Source organism: Parasteatoda tepidariorum, chromosome 3 (genome assembly GCF_982258835.1).
Source record: "Parasteatoda tepidariorum strain Cologne lab strain chromosome 3, Ptep-v5.0, whole genome shotgun sequence".
In the NCBI taxonomy this organism is placed as follows: domain Eukaryota; kingdom Metazoa; phylum Arthropoda; class Arachnida; order Araneae; family Theridiidae; genus Parasteatoda; species Parasteatoda tepidariorum.
The window spans coordinates 18,864,721-18,884,439 of NC_141757.1; the positions used below are offsets into that span (position 1 = coordinate 18,864,721).

At 30.2% G+C, this 19,719-nt stretch overlaps 1 protein-coding gene across 1 annotated transcript in view; it reads left to right on the forward strand.

The window, feature by feature from the left end:
- LOC107447296 (putative G protein-coupled receptor No18) overlaps positions 1-19,719 on the forward strand; it is a 135,475-nt gene that overhangs the window by 60,175 nt on the left and 55,581 nt on the right. Inside the window, exon 3 of the mRNA XM_016062169.4 lies at positions 10,343-10,399. The gene's annotated coding sequence lies outside the window, so the exon portion shown is untranslated. The remainder of the gene's footprint in view (positions 1-10,342; positions 10,400-19,719) is intronic.

The following is a 19,719-nucleotide window of genomic DNA, read 5'->3' on the forward strand; positions in this document are numbered from 1 at the left end:
ACATCGGGGATGGACTCGTTTTGACTTTGTTTAAAACACTGAAATGATTGTTCCGCGTGACTTTAAATTTGACGTTAGGGTAAGATTCTTTAGGTTGAAACGATAAATCATTGCCTTCCTTCTTGAAGAATATGTGAGCGCCGCCATTATAGACTAAAAATTAACGATGTTAGAAAAGGAGGAAAGTCTTTTATCTAAGAGAAAACAAATGACTCTGATAAAATAGAAGTAGTTTGTTATTACGGAAAGTGTAGAGTATGGTAACAGTTGTTGGTATTATAAAACCTGTTCCCTGTATCATGTATTCTCTTTTTAAATTAAGACAAGGGAAACTTATTATTTGAAAAAGGGTGCATCAAGCCTTTTTTTAGGATTTTATCTTTAAAAAAAAAGATAATGCTGTGAAGAAAGTTCATTTTTTTAACATAATTTGTTTTGAAACGTAATGGCTAGTCTCTTTTAAGTAGTGGAAAAAAGAAGCATACCTTTGGAGTACTTTTTATTTTGGAATATCACAAAATGCGCTTTAAAGGAAATAGCTTGGAACAAGCATTTGAAATGGGCAAAGTGTTTAAAGTTAGTTCAAAATGGTAGTTATGAAACTAAACTTAGCACAAAATACATTATTTCAGAGTTAAACAAGCAACCTAAATTTGTAGCCTCTACATTTTTGAAAAAGGCGCATAATCTATCAATATAAATGTTTGCAGAATATATTTTTAACACTAGGCTTAACCATTATTCACTAGTAACTTCTTTCAAAATAATTATAAATTAAGTTTTAATAGTTAAGAAAGGAGATCAAATGTTATGCTTATGATTTAACAGCTGAGTCAATTTTCTTATGCATATATTAATTCACGTTCAATACTTTATACACGCAAATTATAGTATTTGTTCTTTCCTAATTTCGAAATTAATTATGCAATTTCTTCAACAGAAGATTCTGTAACTGAAGATAATCAATACTTTATACACGCAAATCATACTATTTGTTCTTTCCTAATTTTGAAATTAATTATGCAATTTTTTCAACCGAAGATTCTATAACTGAAGATAATCAATACTTTATACACGCAAATCATAGTATTTGTTCTTTCCTAATTTCGCAATTAATTATGTAATTTTTTCATCAGAAGATTCTGTAACTGAAGATAATCAATACTTTATACACGCAAATGATAATACTTGTTCTTTCCTGATTTCGAAATTAATTATGCGATTTCTTCAACAGAAGATTCTGTAACTGAAGATAATCAATACTTTATACACGCAAATGATAATATTTGTTCCTTCCTGATCTCGCAATTAATTATGCAATTTCTTCAACAGAAGATTCTGTAACTGAAGATAATCAATACTTTATACACGCAAATGATAATATTTGTTCTTTCCTAATTTCGAAATTAATTATGTAATTTTTTCATCAGAAGATTCTGTAACTGAAGATAATCAATACTTTATACACGCAAATGATAATACTTGTTCTTTCCTGATTTCGAAATTAATTATGCGATTTCTTCAACAGAAGATTCTGTAACTGAAGATAATCAATACTTTATACACGCAAATGATAATATTTGTTCCTTCCTGATCTCGCAATTAATTATGCAATTTCTTCAACAGAAGATTCTGTAACTGAAGATAATCAATACTTTATACACGCAAATGATAATATTTGTTCTTTCCTAATTTCGAAATTAATTATGTAATTTTTTCATCAGAAGATTCTGTAACTGAAGATAATCAACACTTTATACACGCAAATGATAATATTTGTTCCTTCCTGATTTCGAAATTAATTATGCGATTTCTTCAACAGAAGATACTGTTGTGTACAAAATGATATGAATAAGGTATTTCTAAATAAGCTCGATTTGCAGCTACAGCAAAGCTCAATCAGGTCACAATATTACCATATGTCCGCGGAAATAATTCATTCCTGAATTATCTGTATTGTTTTAGAAAACATTTTTCTCTACTCTGCAGCACCAACTGATTACATATATCGCTATAAATTTCATTTAAAATTTCTTTAGAAATTTGTTTTTTCAATTTAAAATTTCTTTTTTGTTTTAATTTTTTAAGCTGATATTTCGAAATGTCTGTCATTTCGAGGACAGTCTGCTTAATTCTACAGTCCCTCCTCAAATTATTAAACGCACTACAAGATTCGATGCAAAATCTTAATTATCAGGTGACACTATACAACTTTATTGTTTTTACTCTGCTGAAACCGGTTTGCACTTGGTTAAGCTCTTGTATCAACTGGTTAACATTGCAATGTAATACGTAAAAAATAAATACAAATAGTAAGTATATAAAAAATCTCCTAAATAAAAATCCATTACATGTATGTTTAAATATAAAAATATGGCATATAAACTCGTGCAAAACATGTAATTAAAAAGAAACTACGTGCGTCTAATAATTTGGTCTAATTATTATAATATACTAATATAATACCTGCTATAATAAATATTCTATGTTTGTATAATATATTATCAAATTTATCCAATCGTCAAATTTACATTATATATCGTCGAATTTAACCAATTGATACACGAACGTAAACAAGTGCAAACCAATTTCGGTTGTGTAAAAACAATAAAACTGTATAGCATCACCTGATTTTACATAGAATCTTATAGTACGTCTAATAGTTTGTCCAGTAAATATTGCTCTTACTTCAAATTAAACAAAAAAAAAACTAATACTAAATTTGTGTAAACCCACATTATTTTAAAATGAAAAGGACAACAGCTTGAAAAGTATTTCAAAGTGAAATATTCCAGGAAAACTAAACTTCTTCCAAACATTAGGGAATAATAACCAATTGATTTAAAAATAACCAATTGATACAAAAATAATCAATTGATGCAAAAATAACCAATTGATACACGAACGTAAACAAGTGGAAACCGGTTTCAGTCGTGTAAAAGCAATAAAGCTGTATAGTATCAAGTGATAACTATATTTTACATAGAATCTTATTGTGCGTTTTTCTAACTTGTCTAGGAACTGTAAATATTGATCTTACTCCAAATTAAACAAAAAGGAACAAGTACTAAATTTGTGTTAACCCACATTTCAAAATGAAAAGGACAACAGCTTGAAAAGTATTTCAAAGTGAAATATTCCAGGAAAACTAAACTTCTTCCAAACATTAGGGAATAATAACCAATTGATACAAAAATAACCAATTGATACAAAAATAATCAATTGATGCAAACATAACCAATTGATACACGAACGTAAACAACTGGAAACCGGTTTCAGTCGTGTAAAAACAATAAAGCTGTATAGTATCAAGTGATAACTATATTTTACATAGAATCTTATTGTGCGTTTTTCTAACTTGTCTAGGAACTGTAAATATTGATCTTACTCCAAATTAAACAAAAAGGAACAAGTACTAAATTTGTGTTAACCCACATTTCAAAATGAAAAGGACAACAGCTTGAAAAGTATTTCAAAGTGAAATATTCCAGGAAAACTAAACTTCTTCCAAACATTAGGGAATAATAACCAATTGATACAAAAATAACCAATTGATACAAAAATAATCAATTGATGCAAACATAACCAATTGATACACGAACGTAAACAACTGGAAACCGGTTTCAGTCGTGTAAAAACAATAAAGCTGTATAGTATCAAGTGATAACTATATTTTACATAGAATCTTATTGTGCGTTTTTCTAACTTGACTAGGAACTGTAAATATTGATCTTACTCCAAATTAAACAAAAAGGAACAAGTACTAAATTTGTGTTAACCCACATTTCAAAATGAAAAGGACAACAGCTTGAAAAGTATTTCAAAGTGAAATATTCCAGGAAAACTAAACTTCTTCCAAACATTAGGGAATAATGACCAATTGATACAAAAATAACCAATTGATACAAAAATAATCAATTGATGCAAACATAACCAATTGATACACGAACGTAAACAACTGGAAACCGGTTTCAGTCGTGTAAAAACAATAAAGCTGTATAGTATCAAGTGATAACTATATTTTACATAGAATCTTATTGTGCGTTTTTCTAACTTGTCTAGGAACTGTAAATATTGATCTTACTCCAAATTAAACAAAAAGGAACAAGTACTAAATTTGTGTTAACCCACATTTCAAAATGAAAAGGACAACAGCTTGAAAAGTATTTCAAAGTGAAATATTCCAGGAAAACTAAACTTCTTCAAACATTAGGGAAAGGGAGAGGATGATATTCAATATCGTTTTAAGCGAATCGATTCTTCGCACCATTTTTACTTTTCTTTTTTCTACATTTACACATATATTCGGTGAATACTTCCAAAAATAAATTGATCGTGAATCTGGAAATGACATTTCGAAGGGAAATAAAATGGAAACCGGAACTAAAAATAGCATTTCATGCATCAACAGCAAACTGCAAGAAGAATGTAGCTGTATATTTTAATTAAGCTAAAGCGAAACGGGGTGAAATTTCAATTAAGTTTAGGAAAACGCCGAAGTTTCGAAATTGCTTTCTCATATTTTTGAATGCATAAATGTTCGGTCATCAAATTTTAACTTTGGTAACATGCATTTTTCATTGCAATAAGTACAAATGATTCTGATAAAAATTTCGCAATAAAAATTATTAAAACTGGAAAGGCTGTTGAACCCAGTTACATTTTTACTTTGCTGGGACATATTATTATTTTTTCATCGCAATACGTAGTTATGTTTGAAATCTAGTACAATTTATCGAAAAGAAAAATTGTTATAGTTATTTATAGAGTGGCACTTTGTGATAGTTTTAAATTAATGGATTTTTTCTTATTGCAATGTGCAGATATTTTTGAAACCTAGTGCAATAAAAAACTGATACGACAGTTAATAAAACCGTTAAACTTTATTAAAATTTTAATTTGATCAAATAGGTTTTTATTTGATTACATTTTGTATATATGTTTGAAATCTAGTGCACTATGTCTGAAATCTACTACAATTTTGAAGACTATTGAATTCCTTTTTGAAATCAATCAAAGATTTTTTTTTATTTCACTGCAATGAGTAGACATGTTTCAAATGTAATACAACTCATTGATAAAAAAATACAGCGATTAAGACAACTGAATTTCATCTAATTTTTACTTTAAACAATTTTTTCTTCGTTGCATTGTAGATACGTTGGAAATCTAGTAAATTTTATTCAAAGAAAATATTAACAATCAGGATGACAGTTGAACCGTATCATATTTTTATTTTAGCCACGCTTTTTTAACTACAATACATAGATATGGTTGAAATGTGATACAATTCAAAGAAAAGAAAAATTGTTACATTTATTTATACCGTTACCCTTTATTTATAGTTTTACATTAATGAATTTTGTTTCAAGACAATGTATAGATGTTTTTCAAGTCTAGTGTTTTACATAAAGTAGAAAAAAAACTGATATAGTTATTAAGACTGTTAAACTTTATGATAATTTTGATTTGATCAAATACTTTTTCTTGATTCCATTACGTATATATGTTTGAAATCTAGTACACTATATTAATTAAAGAAGGAAGCAATAAGGAAGACTGTTGATGTTTTTTTCAAATCAATCAAATTATTATTATTTTATGTCATTGAAATACGTAGGCATGTTTCAAATGTAATACAAGTAATTTAGAAAAGATATAGCAATTAAGACCATTGAATTTCATGTTACTTTTACTTTAATCAATTTCTTTCGTTACATTATAGATATGTTGGAAATCTAGTAAATTTTATTAAAAAAAAATAATAATCAGGGAGACCATTAAACTGCATCATGTTTTTACTTAAGCCACAATTTTTTCATAAAAGTATGTAGATCTGTTTGAAATCTAGTACAATCTGTTGAATGAAAAAAATATAGGATAGACCATTTTATCTCAAATTTTTAATATTTATAACATATAGTTTTCATTACAATCAACAAAAATTTTAAAATCTAGTAAGATTTGGCAATAAATACTTATTATTACATTTGAAAAGATCGTTGTATTTACCTCCATATTATTTCTTTCGTGATCAAATATGTTTTTTTCCATTACAATATATACACATATCCTAAATTTTGAAATTTAATGCAATTTATGGAAACATTTGAAATTTAATATGATTTATTCATAAAAATATTTACTACAATTGGGAAGCAAATGTATTGTTACTCATGATATTTTTATTTGCATCACATATTTTTTCATTGCAATACGCTCTAACTCTTGTAACATGTGGTAGTAAAAATGAAAGTTTCAGGTCATAACATATAGCATAATTTCAATATATATATATAGTTTAATTGCAATATATATATAGAGAGAGAATTCGGGAATCTAGTTATATTTAGTAATAAAAAAATTACATTAACGATTGCGATTATTCCATTTTACTCTTAAAACACTGAAAAAAGAAACTCATATACCATTATCATAATTCAGAGCAAGTATTGTCTGTATATATTAAATAAATAATTTAATTCATTCTAATAAAAATTAAATTGCAAAATACTCTGATTTTAAACTCACCGTGCAACGTAAAAGAACGGTAATATTTGAGTGAAACGCATTCCAGATAGAATTTACCGAGCAATGCATTCTGATTGAAATGTTTGAGTTCTAAGTATTCCAGTTGAAATTTAAAGCAAAATGCATTCCAATTAAGATTTACAGTTCAATATATTTAAATTGAATTTTATAGAGTAATATTTCGAATTGAAATTTGCAGTCCACTGCATCACAAATAAAATTTGCATTGCCTTGTGTTTCAATTGAAAATTTCAGTGCAATCTACTCCTTTTGAAGTTCATAATGTAATGTATTCTAATTAAATTTTATATTACAATGCATTATGTAAAACATTCCATTCATACTTTTTATTGCATAAAAATAAACTATAGACTATCAGAAATTTAGTGTAAATTGTTTGATTTCTTTTTCTACTCATCAAGTAAATGCGGTTTAATTTCCTATTAAGAGTTGGATCTTATTTAAAAATTAACTGTCTGATTTTTGCTGATTTTGTCTGATTTTATCAGAGTTGCTGTCTGATTCAAAACTCTTTCTACACATAGAACAAAATTCTGTAAGAGTACCGTACTGCGCAAGTATAATATTTCTGGTAAAAAAAAGCGAAAAAAAAAACATAAGTCTGATTAATAAAACCAAAATATAGGGTATTTAAACAAATCATTTGACAAGTTCTGCGTTCATATGGTAACGTTCATATGATTTATCGGAAATTCCTGCTTTCAAAACCATATTCCCACACATTTTGTAAAGAAAAACAACGCTGAAAAGTAAGTCTTACCAAATAGATAATTTTTATGCCATACTCCAAGGTATCATGACAAAATTACCAAATTTAATCACATTTTATTAAAGCTTTGTTTCATGGTTCATTTTTTCATGTTAATTACCAAAACACTTCGGTAAAAATCATGCAAGTTTTGGGGGCTCCCACAGAGCCAGAAATACGGTAAATTTTACCACATTCTTATAGTTTTGACCGTACTTTTTATCTCAGAGTACTTTCAAAATAATAATCTTATCGAAAGATTAAAATATACATGAAAATCATAATCAAACGATTCATTAAAAAAAAATTTTCATGAAACTTAGATAGCAACCTTCATAAAAATTTTAATGACATTCTAACTTTGTAATAAAAGTTCAATATTTACAAAAGCAACTCTTCGTTTTTATCATATTTAAATAAAATGTTAGCAAATTCTAATTTCCTTTATACCATGTTCATTTACGATATATGAGGATCTAGAGCAGCGAGGTTAGAAGGCTAGTTACTTCAAAAACAAATATATTCATCTTTGCCGGGAAACTGAACAACCCCGACAATTAGAGGTGATTAAATTCAGGTCTGAGCCTTCCAACTTGTTTAAGTAGTTAATAAGGTAAAAATCCATTAATCATGATTATCCTCTTGCGTGTTTTCGAATGATTTTTCCTGTTTCAAGCGAGGCATATAATATTACAAATAATTCAATTATTCATTTCATAATCAATACCCACTCTGTTAATGATGCGAGGCAAGTGCCTGATTCCCATTTTCCAGTTTTTTTTCCTGGCTTCCGCTTATTTCCACTTATGCCCGCATTCGTTTGCACTTGGGCAGACTTGAAGTGGCTTTTATCGTCTCTTGAGAAATTATTCGGTCGAATACTTTTATTGGAATTCGTATCGAAACTGTCAAGTTTCGGGTTGGTATTGATAATTTGGAGTTATTAATTCTGCTCTGAATGTCCATGATAAATGTCCGATTCCGGAATCGATTCCGATAAATATATTTCTCATCATTTACCCTCGGGAGTCAGTGTTGAAACCCCTATAGGATCATTAATAAGGATTATGGGGTAGATTACCTTTAGTGAAATCCGTTTCTGGAGGCTCCGTATTCTATATTTAGTTCAATAATGTTTTTAAGATGTTAACAAATGAATAAGAGTTCTGTTTGTGAAAGGTATTAATATTTACTGAGACTTTTTTACTATGGTGTTATACAGAGTGTTCAGAGTACGAACTAGTTTATCGAGAGACCAGCGTGTGTTCAAAAATCTAAAAATACTTATGAGAAATATTTCTAAAAGTTGATACTAGCTTCAAGTTCAAGCCACATCCCCTCATGTTGGGTAGGGACAAGTTAAAAATTTAAATAGAAACCCAGATTCTTTATGGCAAATCTGGATGGGTGTTGGGTTTACGGTGTTTCTTGCGTTAGCGAATGACTCCATGGACGCACATGGAATCTGCTGCTATTTCTGCAAACTCGTTACTACTTTGTAGAGCCACACCCTCTCGTGTTGGGTAGGGACAACTTTTAAATAGAAACCCAGATTCTTTATGGCAAATCTGGATAAGTGTTGAGTTTACGGTATTGGTTGAAATACAGAATGACTCCAATGACTTGCATGGAATCGGCTGCAATCTCTTCAAACTCGTTACTATTTTGTGGAGGATCTTTATAAAGGTGTCACAAAGATGAGGTCACGCTTTTATGAGAGACTGTTTTTTTTTAAAAAATGAATGCTTCAGAAGCTGGGACCTGTGAAGAAGCAGTCACTAACGAATTCTTCTACCAACAATGAGACCCGGATGACCACCGGCACAGAAGACTTCTATCAATGAGTGCCGCAAATATCTTCTTTCAAGTTCTGAAAAGAGACATACACCCTACATTAGAGCCATATTGTAAACATATGCTAAAAATATGAGAAAACGATGTGTGCAGCATCCAGGTTATGGCAAATATGAACTATACAGAAAAAAGTACTCCAAGATGGCATAAAAGGTTTCGCATTTCGGCTCACAGATGTCGTTATTGGGATTAAAATAAAAACAGTCAGCGAATTGTTCAAAATAAATAAATGGTCTTTATGCCGTGCTCTAAGGTATCATTATTGATTAAAAGTGAACTTTCAAAGGCATGCAATTATAAAGTTATATACATACATACAGTTACATAGATACATACGGTTGTATAGAAATAGTTATATAGATTATACATAGAGTTATTTTGATAAATAGATGTTGAATAAAAGAATAAAAATAACCGTGTTTGTTACTTTGAAGAAAAAAAACTAATAACACCAAACTTGAAAATGTAACGGTTCTCATCAGGATGACATCTTCTACAGGGTATTTTCAGCAGAAAAGCAATTTTCAATAAATAAAATTTATTTTTCAGAACATATCTTCACCTTTAAAAAAATATATAATTGAATTTCAATTTAAAATAAGAAAGAAAACTTATAATACAACTTTAACATGACGCTATTTTTTTAAAAAAAACATGATTAAATTTATTTAATTTATTTGGAAATTTATTTTATTTATTTTCTTCATTTTTCTTTTGAATTTGATTATTATTATTATACTAATTCGGGAAGATATAACATTGAGTATTATGTGGGTCCCACAGTTGAGCCCGAACAAGCCTTTAAATCTTAGTTTCACACCGGCTTTACCCCACTTTCCCAAACTGACATATTTTGAAATTGTCTTACTTGCATTGCTGTTCTATTTCAAATTTCCTCAGTTTTGATTTACCCCAAGGGTGGCCACTGTCTGGAAAAAATTATGAAATACTGACAAATTCCTCATAAAGTCGTTGGAATTTTAAAAGTTTCTATCTCACTACACTTTTTAAAAATCTATTGATAAGTTTTAACACATTTATTTAAATTACAAATGTTTTTAGTTGGTAAGTATTAGCTTAAACAGCCTGTTTCATCTGACTTTTTCTACAAGTTTTTAAAATTGTTCAGACGGTGTGGCCCTTGTAACTTTACCAAATTTTAAAAGTTTTAATATCTTTTCTTTTCAGATTCCCCTTGAAAGTATCGTGGCTTGATAAATCATGAAATGAACTAAATCGATTATGGTAAGTTGAATAAACTCGATTATTAGCATGCTTGTTTTTACTTACTGCAGCAAGCGTATTAAATGAAAATCAAGGGTAAAATTTCCGATTTTCTGATATTTTGGAAAAAGAAATGTTTAATGTTGCTTTTATACGAAGCAGTAGTATCACTTATTTCCATACACTGAGAAATTCACGTAAAATCGACCGTAAATCTGCCTGGTCAGCTTCTTCGAGAAAAAAAAACTAGTCCCCGTAACCGTTACGAACTTCAGCAAAATTTAGAAGAGAAAATGTTAATATTTTTACGGTAATTTTATTTTATTTTATAACCGTCGTTGAACAGTCGACCCAATTTCATGGGTTTACGACTACTTACGTTCAACTCCGTAGCCTTGTAATTTTGAACCAATCCAGAAGACAAGGAAACTCCTGGATCAGTACCCCCAGAGGTATTGATTTGTTGTGGATACATGGAGGACTTTGAGACTCGACAGATTTAACGTGCATCAGTCACCATTTACTACACGGGGAGTCTTCGGCCGGCAAGGATCGAACCCACGACCTCTTGGATATGGGCCCAGCGCCCTACCGACCAGGCTATCCCGGCCCTTTCTACGGTAATTGTAAAATTTTCTAACTCAATCCCTTGCGTGGTGGTTGCAGCATCAGGCAATGGACTGAAATGTCACGGGTTCAATCCCAGACAGCGCCAAAGAACAATTATGTTCCAATTTCTCTACATTGTGGTGACCATGAACGCTCAACTCTCGCTCTCTATTGGACAGATGGCAGCACCGCACTATTTCACCTCGTTATACAGCTAACCTACAAATCTTCTGAGCCTCAAAAAAAAAAAAATCAAAGAGAATTTTTACGAGCATAACGTTAATTTACGGTAAATACATACATACGTTGTAAAAAAAAAGTATAGGGACTTACCTGCATTTTTAAGGGCATGTTAGCTTTAGGGGCATAAATTTATTTTTTATGGGCAGCGACTGGAGCACCATTTGCTGCTTCTTGATCTTAAACTGTTGTCTCATTATGACGAAATATTTCGTCACACACGGACTACTTTTTTTTTAATCACCAATCTTCGCACTTCATCTAACCTTTCCCCGCATCTGTCTTACGTCACACTATATAACATGAACGTATAGTAATTGCAAGTCAGAAACAAAGCACTTCGTTAAAGACTATATTTCAGATATCTTTAAACTATTTGTTTTGATGAAAATTGTCAGCATAACAATAATAACAAAAATAAGATTAAATCTTGATAAAATATCTAATTAATTTACTCAATAATCTATGACAATATTCATATCATAAACGATTATAAACAACAATTTGATAATAATCAAATTTTTAATGAAATCTACAATGTTTTGTAATTATTTTGATTTATATAATTGATTTTTTTAAATGACTCCATGAATTGTTTTAGAGTGTTAATACCCAAGAAAATATATTTTCAATTTTTAAACTTTTAACTAGGACTAAACAAAAACTCAATCAGCATCAATTTTTCTCCTGAATACAAAACACATCATTAAATGACAACAATATTTTTTTTATCATTTTTAAATAAACGTGAAATATAAAAATATGAAAAAGATAAAATAAAAACATTTATTCAGCTGATTTTAAATGTTTTTTTTTTAAAACCAAAATATGTGATGTCACACTCCTTGTTACATTTTCTTGTCACAAACTGTCACAATTTAATAAACCCCTTCCCTCCTATTTTCTATTCTAATCGCGACATCCTTTCTGTTTCATTACATCCTTCGACTGTTTTATTAATATTTAAGAAATAATGGTTTCACTTACAGTTTTATTAAAATAGTTTAAGATGGCAAGCTGTGACGTTTTAAACGTCAAATAAATAGAAGGTATAATATATTGAATTTACAATAAAAAGTACTGGCGCTCTGAGTATCAGCACCCTGATTATTGTACGTCGTCATTGCATACGTTGCTATGGCGACAGCTGCTTTTTAATAATTTTTTTAGAATTATTTTTTTTAACTTTTAATTTTGTTATGCATCAAGTTGGTGAATTTTTTTTAATATTAATTTTGTGATTTGCTTATATATAATTACTATCTTGGAGTTGATTTATCTTAAGAAATGTATATTGATCTTAAGAAATGTATATTGACTGGAATTGTAAATAAACGAGGAAATTGTAAATATAAGAGGACAAACAAATTGATGCAATTTTTGCAACAAATGACTATTTTTGTTTATGTAAGTCTATTAAGGATGAAAAAGAAACTTCTGACCAATGGGTAACCAGTGATTGCAATGATGCAATCGCAATTTTCTTCCTTTTGTAATTTTTCTTTTTTTTTATTCATTATTTAAATTTTTTTTGCGGCAAAAATTAAATTGCTTCGTTTAGTTGATTTACATTATCATATCATGACTGAATTTGCATATAATAAAATGCTGTTCTATTAAATAATAGAAATATTATTACTTTTAGAAAATGAACAGTTATCTTAATGTAATTCCATAAATTCGTTTTGTGCATTTGCCAGAATATTTCATCGTTTTCTTATACATTTCAACATAAAATTCGAACCAGAATCATACTGAATATATACATGAAACATTATAATATGGAATGTGTGGATGACTTTGCATTTGGCGACGAACTTATACCTTTTACAGAATCAATGAATAATTCATTTTTCATTCAAGTTGGCGTTAAACTCTCTGCATTTTGATCAAGTCAAGCAAAATGCAGGTCCAAGAGATCAACGAAAATGCAATTTTTGACTTAAAGTATTCCGATGATAAGCAAATTATCATTTATTTTTATTATTATTTTAACCTAGATATGTACAGTATTGAAATGTAAAAAAAATACTCAATTTAAAAGCAGGTCTTAAAGCGAATTTGCATAGTAAGTAAAAATTTTATTCTTATATTGTACTTACAGACATCATCAACTTCGAAAAAAAGTTGGAAAAAAAACTAAATATATTTTTTGATAGATATTTTCACTATTAAGTATCATAAGAAAACTTCCTGTGATTGCAATTTCCGGAACATAGAGTTGGGTTGGGCAATTTTGTCATAAAACTGCAATTTTTGAATTTTCTAGACTGCAAATATAGTTAAAAGTTCAACAGAACAAATCATTAAAAAGTTTGAATATAAAAGTTAGTTAAGTTAAATTATGGAAAACATTAAGAAGTTTGGTTATATTTGTGACGTAATTACCAATACTACGACATTCTGTTAGCACAATTTTCTGATTGTTTTACCAAATATTATTTCTTTTTACGTGAGCTGAGTTTGCTGAGTTTGGCGACATTTTAAAATTAAAAAAAATCTTTTTGAGTGCAGATAAATTTTAATGCTTGTGTCAAATAAAGGTTAAACTTTTATGAATTTTCACGAACATTTAATATGATTCATTAGAAGTTACATTTATGACTGTTTTCTACTCAGATGAGGCATATATTTATAAGCAGAAATAGTATGAAATGGAGAACTTTAACTACAATTGCTATCTAACATCCTCCACTAAAAAGCATAAAAATATAAAAATTTGATTGGATAGTTCTTATTTAAAATAAAAACTAATAACTAAAACTGAAACTGGTCAAAAATAGCTCATGAGCAGTTTTAAACCACTGTTTCCTCAATAACGAATAGTCAATTACTTTTATACTCTACGACAGTGTTCCCCAACCCCCAGTCTGCGGACCGGTACCGGTCCATGGATCAAATGGTACCGGGCCGCCCATTTCATTGAAACTGAATTTATACCCCAAATTAAAAATATCTGTGTTACATTAAAAAAAAATTTTATTTAAAAAAAGGGGCCCCCGAAAGTAGTAACATAAATTTTTGTAATGTATCATTGTCTCCGATTACCCCCAGATGAAACCGTCTCATTGCAAAGAAACAAGCTTAGGGTTCTCATTGATTTAATGTTCTACTAAGTTAAAATGCTAAATCACGTTATATTTATTTTATGGTGTAACTGTATTTTGCTTAGCAGACATGTTTAAATACAATTGAATTAGTCCCGCAGTAGATCGTTAAGACACGGTTCCCAGCAGATCACCGAAGTCAAGCATCACTGGCTACGGTCAGTGTGCGGTTGGGTGACCACTTGGATCAGTCTGCGTAGGGACCGAGGGTGTGCGGTATTGATCCTCGTTAAACTGTGCTACCGTAAAGTGCTCGACTTCGCGCGCAGGTCGTCGGACTACCGAAGCGGGGGTGCCATCCCCTCCACAGAGGATCAAAATTGTGATGGCATGTCTTCGGATCATCCTCGGGGATGTTTCCCAGACCGTCGCCAATAGCCCATTGTGCAGCTCCAGTGCGACGTAAATTAACAGCAACAACAACAACAATTAAGTTAAAATTTATATGATGTAAATTAATATTAATATATGTAATTAAAATATTATGTATTAAAATTAATATATGTCATTAAAAATTATCTAAAATTTAAACAATCAACGTCCCCCCCCCCCCTGCGGGCCGTGGTAAAATTATCAAACGTTGACAGGTCCGCGGTGATAAAAAGGTCGGGGAACACTGCTCTACGATGTATAAAACAAAACAGGGCATTAAACAAAACGGTGCATTAAACAAAAATGATAAAAATCATGATATTTTTACTGTCTTCTAAGGGATATTTCTTGCCGGAAAAGAAAATTCTATTTCAAATTACGTGAAACTAATTTATGCTAATGTAAGTTTATGATAAAAAATCCGTAGTTTTCTCAGCAAGTATTAACTGTCCTGAAGGAGATGGGTATTTCTGTGAAAATTAGAAAGTGTACTTTTGCTGAAAAGGAAATTAAAATTAATTTATGATAATGGAAGTTTATGATAGCAAATCCGTAGTTTTCACGGCAAGTATTAAATGTTCCGAAAGAGATGGGTATTTCTGTGAAAATTAGAAAGTGTACTTTTGCTGAAAAGGAAATTAAAATTAATTTATGATAATGGAAGTTTATGATAGCAAATCCGTAGTTTTCACGGCAAGTATTAACTGTTCTGAAGGAGATGGGTATTTCTGTGAAAATTAGAAAGTGTACTTTTACTGAAAAGAAAATTAAAATTAATTTATGATAATGGAAGTTTATGATAGCAAATCCGTAGTTTTCACGGCAAGTATTAACTGTTCTGAAGGAGATGGGTATTTCTGTGAAAATTAGAAAGTGTACTTTTGCTGAAAAGGAAATTAAAATTAATTTATGATAATGGAAGTTTATGATAGCAAATCCGTAGCTTTCACGGCAAGTATTAACTGTTCTGAAGGAGATGGGTATTTCTGTGAAAATTAGAAAGTGTACTTTTGCTGAAAAGGAACTTAAAATTAATTTATGATAATGGAAGTTTATGATAGCAAATCCGTAGTTTTCACGGCAAGTATTAACTGTTCTGAAGGAGATGGGTATTTCTGTGAAAATTAGAAAGTGTACTTTTGCTGAAAAGGAACTTAAAATTAATTTATGATAATGGAAGTTTATGATAGCGAATCCGTAGTTTTCACGGCAAGTAGTGCCCTGTTCTGAAGGAGATGGGTATTTCTGTGAAAATTAGAAAGTGTACTTTTACTGAAAAGGAAATTAAAATTCCGGGAAATAAAATTGCAAACAGTTATCATGGGTCTGATGATGATAACTTATTGTCGATCAAGCAACTAAGAGTGCCAGAAAAGAAGCAAGGAGTGCGATCAATCTTTGGTTTGATGATTATTCATCGAAGTTCATTCGAAATTTCACTAAACTAACAAAATCGTTGATGGATCTCACAAAAAGCGGGAAAAAATCAGGAAAGGTGAAGTGATACGATGAACAAGATAGGGCTTTTTCTAATTTGAAGGCTTTTCGCAATTGGTTTAGCTTTATGTACCATGAGCAAAGAAAAGAAAACGGACAATTTTGAGGAATTTTATATATAATGATCATCATGTACTAGCTCTCAATCTTAATGATTCGAGGGGATGACCTAAAATATGCTAAGTAATTAGATCGGACGATATTTTAGGATACGAAATCACACGGAAAAAAGAACTTTTTCTGAATGAACATGTCGTTTTTGGACGGATTTAGATTTCTGACCCCCCAAAATATCGGGGGGAGCCTAAATTTGGGAAAAGTGGTCCCCGTAGTTTGGTCAAGAGAGCAATCAGCAGTTTGGACTCCTAATGTTTATTTTATTTTTTGCGTATTTCATCATATCTTGATAACTTTCTAAGCGAATTAAAAAAAATTTGCACACAAGTAATAAATTAATTTATCCAAAGACAATTTCATGTAAAAAATAAATTTTTGTAAATATTTTTTAATTTTTATTGTTTTTTTAAATAGTAGTTGAAAACTTTTTGCATCATACGTTTTTTTGCGCCATTTTGAAGCATCGAATTTTGCATGACAAAATACGAAATTTGAGCAAATCAGTTGAATAGTTTCTGAGAAAACGCATTTCAACTTAACACTTTTAACCGCTCATTTTGGTGCAAATAACCAGAATTATGGATTTTTTTTCTAGCGAGAAATGTCATTAGCATAGAGACCGTTAATTTTGTCCGAATTTAGTAAGTTCAACATAAATGAAATGAATTTTAGTAATCGAGGCAGAACTATAGCCATGGAATTTACCAAGATTGAAAAGAAAATCTACTCGATAAATGATTCGACAAATACTAACTCCTTTACCATCCTGTCGCACAGAGCAGGAGAATTTAAAATCAGACAAAAAACTATTAAAGAATTCCCAGAATGCTCTACTATTGACACAAAAGGGAGAATGCAATTTTGTCAGTTATGTGAAGTTTCATTGAAAATAGTGAAAAAATTTAGTAAACAATAGCGGTATATAGTGCAAGAATTGCCAAATTGTCAAAGTATATAAGTTCAATATTTTAAAGCTTAGTTGCCCTGGTATTGTATAGACATTTAATATATGCTCAGCATAATTGCGACGCTTGCCTCTAAAATGGAAGCATTTTTCGAAAATAGTATATATATTTTTTTTATATTAACTGAGTGATTTAGAAATTTTACATTTTAAAAATCTTCAGCGAATAAGGGTTAGAGCACTCACCTCCCAATGAGGAGAACTGGGTTCGAATTCAAGTAATAATTGATCGAAACAAATTCCGCACACGGGTCGCACCAACCGCAGTGCTGACGTAAAATATCCTAAATGCTTAGCGGATCATGGAATAGAGTCTACTTGCCGTCAGGCTAACCGTGGGAGATATTTGTGGTTTTCCTTTCCACGTAACTCAAATACAGGTGAGTTCCATCAAAAAAGTTGTCCACGAATGCTCTGTTAAAATGCTTGATCAAGGAGTTGCCTTGTCTTCTGAGCTGGGTTAAAAATTACAAGGTTAAGAAGTTGAACATTGCCAGTCTTAAACTTATAATTAAGTCGTCTGTTCAGCGCCGATTATGAAGTAAAATGTGATTTATGATATCATTATATATAAGTTATAATTTCTTTACACATGGTTATGATATACTCGCTGGTACATATTTTTCATATATTAACTATGATTGAATCTTATAAAATCAAATGATGACATCCCGTTCGTTAATTGCAAAGAAAATTCTATATAAAATTTAGTTTTCTCAGTTTATTTCCTCAGCAAGCGTCTAATGGGGAACGTGACAAGATTTACGAACGTTAAAAATCTATCTCAATCTTCAGACACATGAATTGAATTTAAATGAACTTCGAATTACTTTGTAAGAACTTTTTCCTATTAAAGTGTATTAAAGTGAATGCCAATTCAATTCCGAAAGTAATCTCAGAATTCAAAAGAGTTCTTATTGAGGTAGTTGATGCATCAGGATTGTATTTCGTTAGAGCTTATATTGCAATCGAAACTATTTGCATATTTAATGTAAATTTAAGATCATTTTATAGGCTTATTTATGAGTTGTTAAGCCTTGAATGATTATCACCGATATTATTACCAATTGAATTTGTTAAAAAGATTCAATTTGTGTTTAGCTCGTGAAAATAATGAATAGATTGAAATGAATTAGTTAGAAATTTTGAACACGTATAGAATATTAATTGATTGTTTTGCTGATGGTATTTTGGCGTCTTATAGGAAATGAAATTTCGCATTTAAAGAAAAATAATAAATACAGATGCTTTAAAAAAACGTTTGCAGTACTATAAAGGAGAAAATAAAATTACGCATGTCTAAACAGAGTTTCTCAAACTCTGCTGCTTGGAGTTCTCAGAGCTCTATAAAGTATTTTCTAGGGCTTCTCAAAAAAGTTCGGATGCTTTTTAAGTTTACAAAAATATGGAACTGTTTTTAAACTTTAAAGAAAGAGGAATTTTGTTTTAATGATAATCAGGACAAACGCACAAGCACGACTGGTTTTAAATATTCTAATTCCTCAACACCATCTCCAACCCTAACTTCTTTAATAGTTTTAAACAGTATTAACAGAGCCTTTTTACTGACAAACAGATGTCCACCGCATTGTTCACGCGGAAGTATTTTGATTTTTAATTTTAACTATTTTAGAGATTTCAGCAATATTGCCAAAGTTCTTTTTGTATTGAATTTCAGTAACAATTAAAAATGTGCCCAACAGCCATTAAAACCCCCAAATCACAGTAGACATGAGTTTGGGACATTTCAGCATAGTATACAGCCGAAGTAATTATTTTAACTTTATTTCTGTCGTGAAAAAAAGGGTTACATCCCTGTTATCATTGTTGTATTCAGCTTGAATAATTCAGTCGTAAGCCATAATACGTTCTCACAAAGTTTATTCAAAGGTAGGCTGGTGGTTATAACAGTTCACATCCCCACTCCATATGGGAGGGGGTGTGGATAAAACTCCGGATGGTTCCGGCAGATCTTTTATGGAGCACGTTATTTAGCAAGAGACCATGCGAAAACAATCACTCCCGGATTAAATACTCACAGACATGGAGGTACAAAGGCTCAGTCACTGCATAGTTTGTACCTTTACGCGTCATCGATAATCATTTAATGCTTCCAAATATGGAAGTGAAAGAGGGACAAGATTCTAAAAATAACTCCTCCTTTGAAATATAAATCTAATTATGATTCAATGGTATGTTTTCAGTCTTGAAGTCCCAAAATCGAATTTCTACAATTCTTTACCAAAGACCCAAAGACATTTTATGCAAACGAAAGAGTTTTAATGTTGTTATTAATATAAAAGTATTTAAAATTTTCGTATTACATATAAATATATATATATATATATATATGTATATATATAAAGTGTATATATATGACTCATATATATGTATATATATTAGTGTAAAAATACTAAAATGACTAATTGTGGATC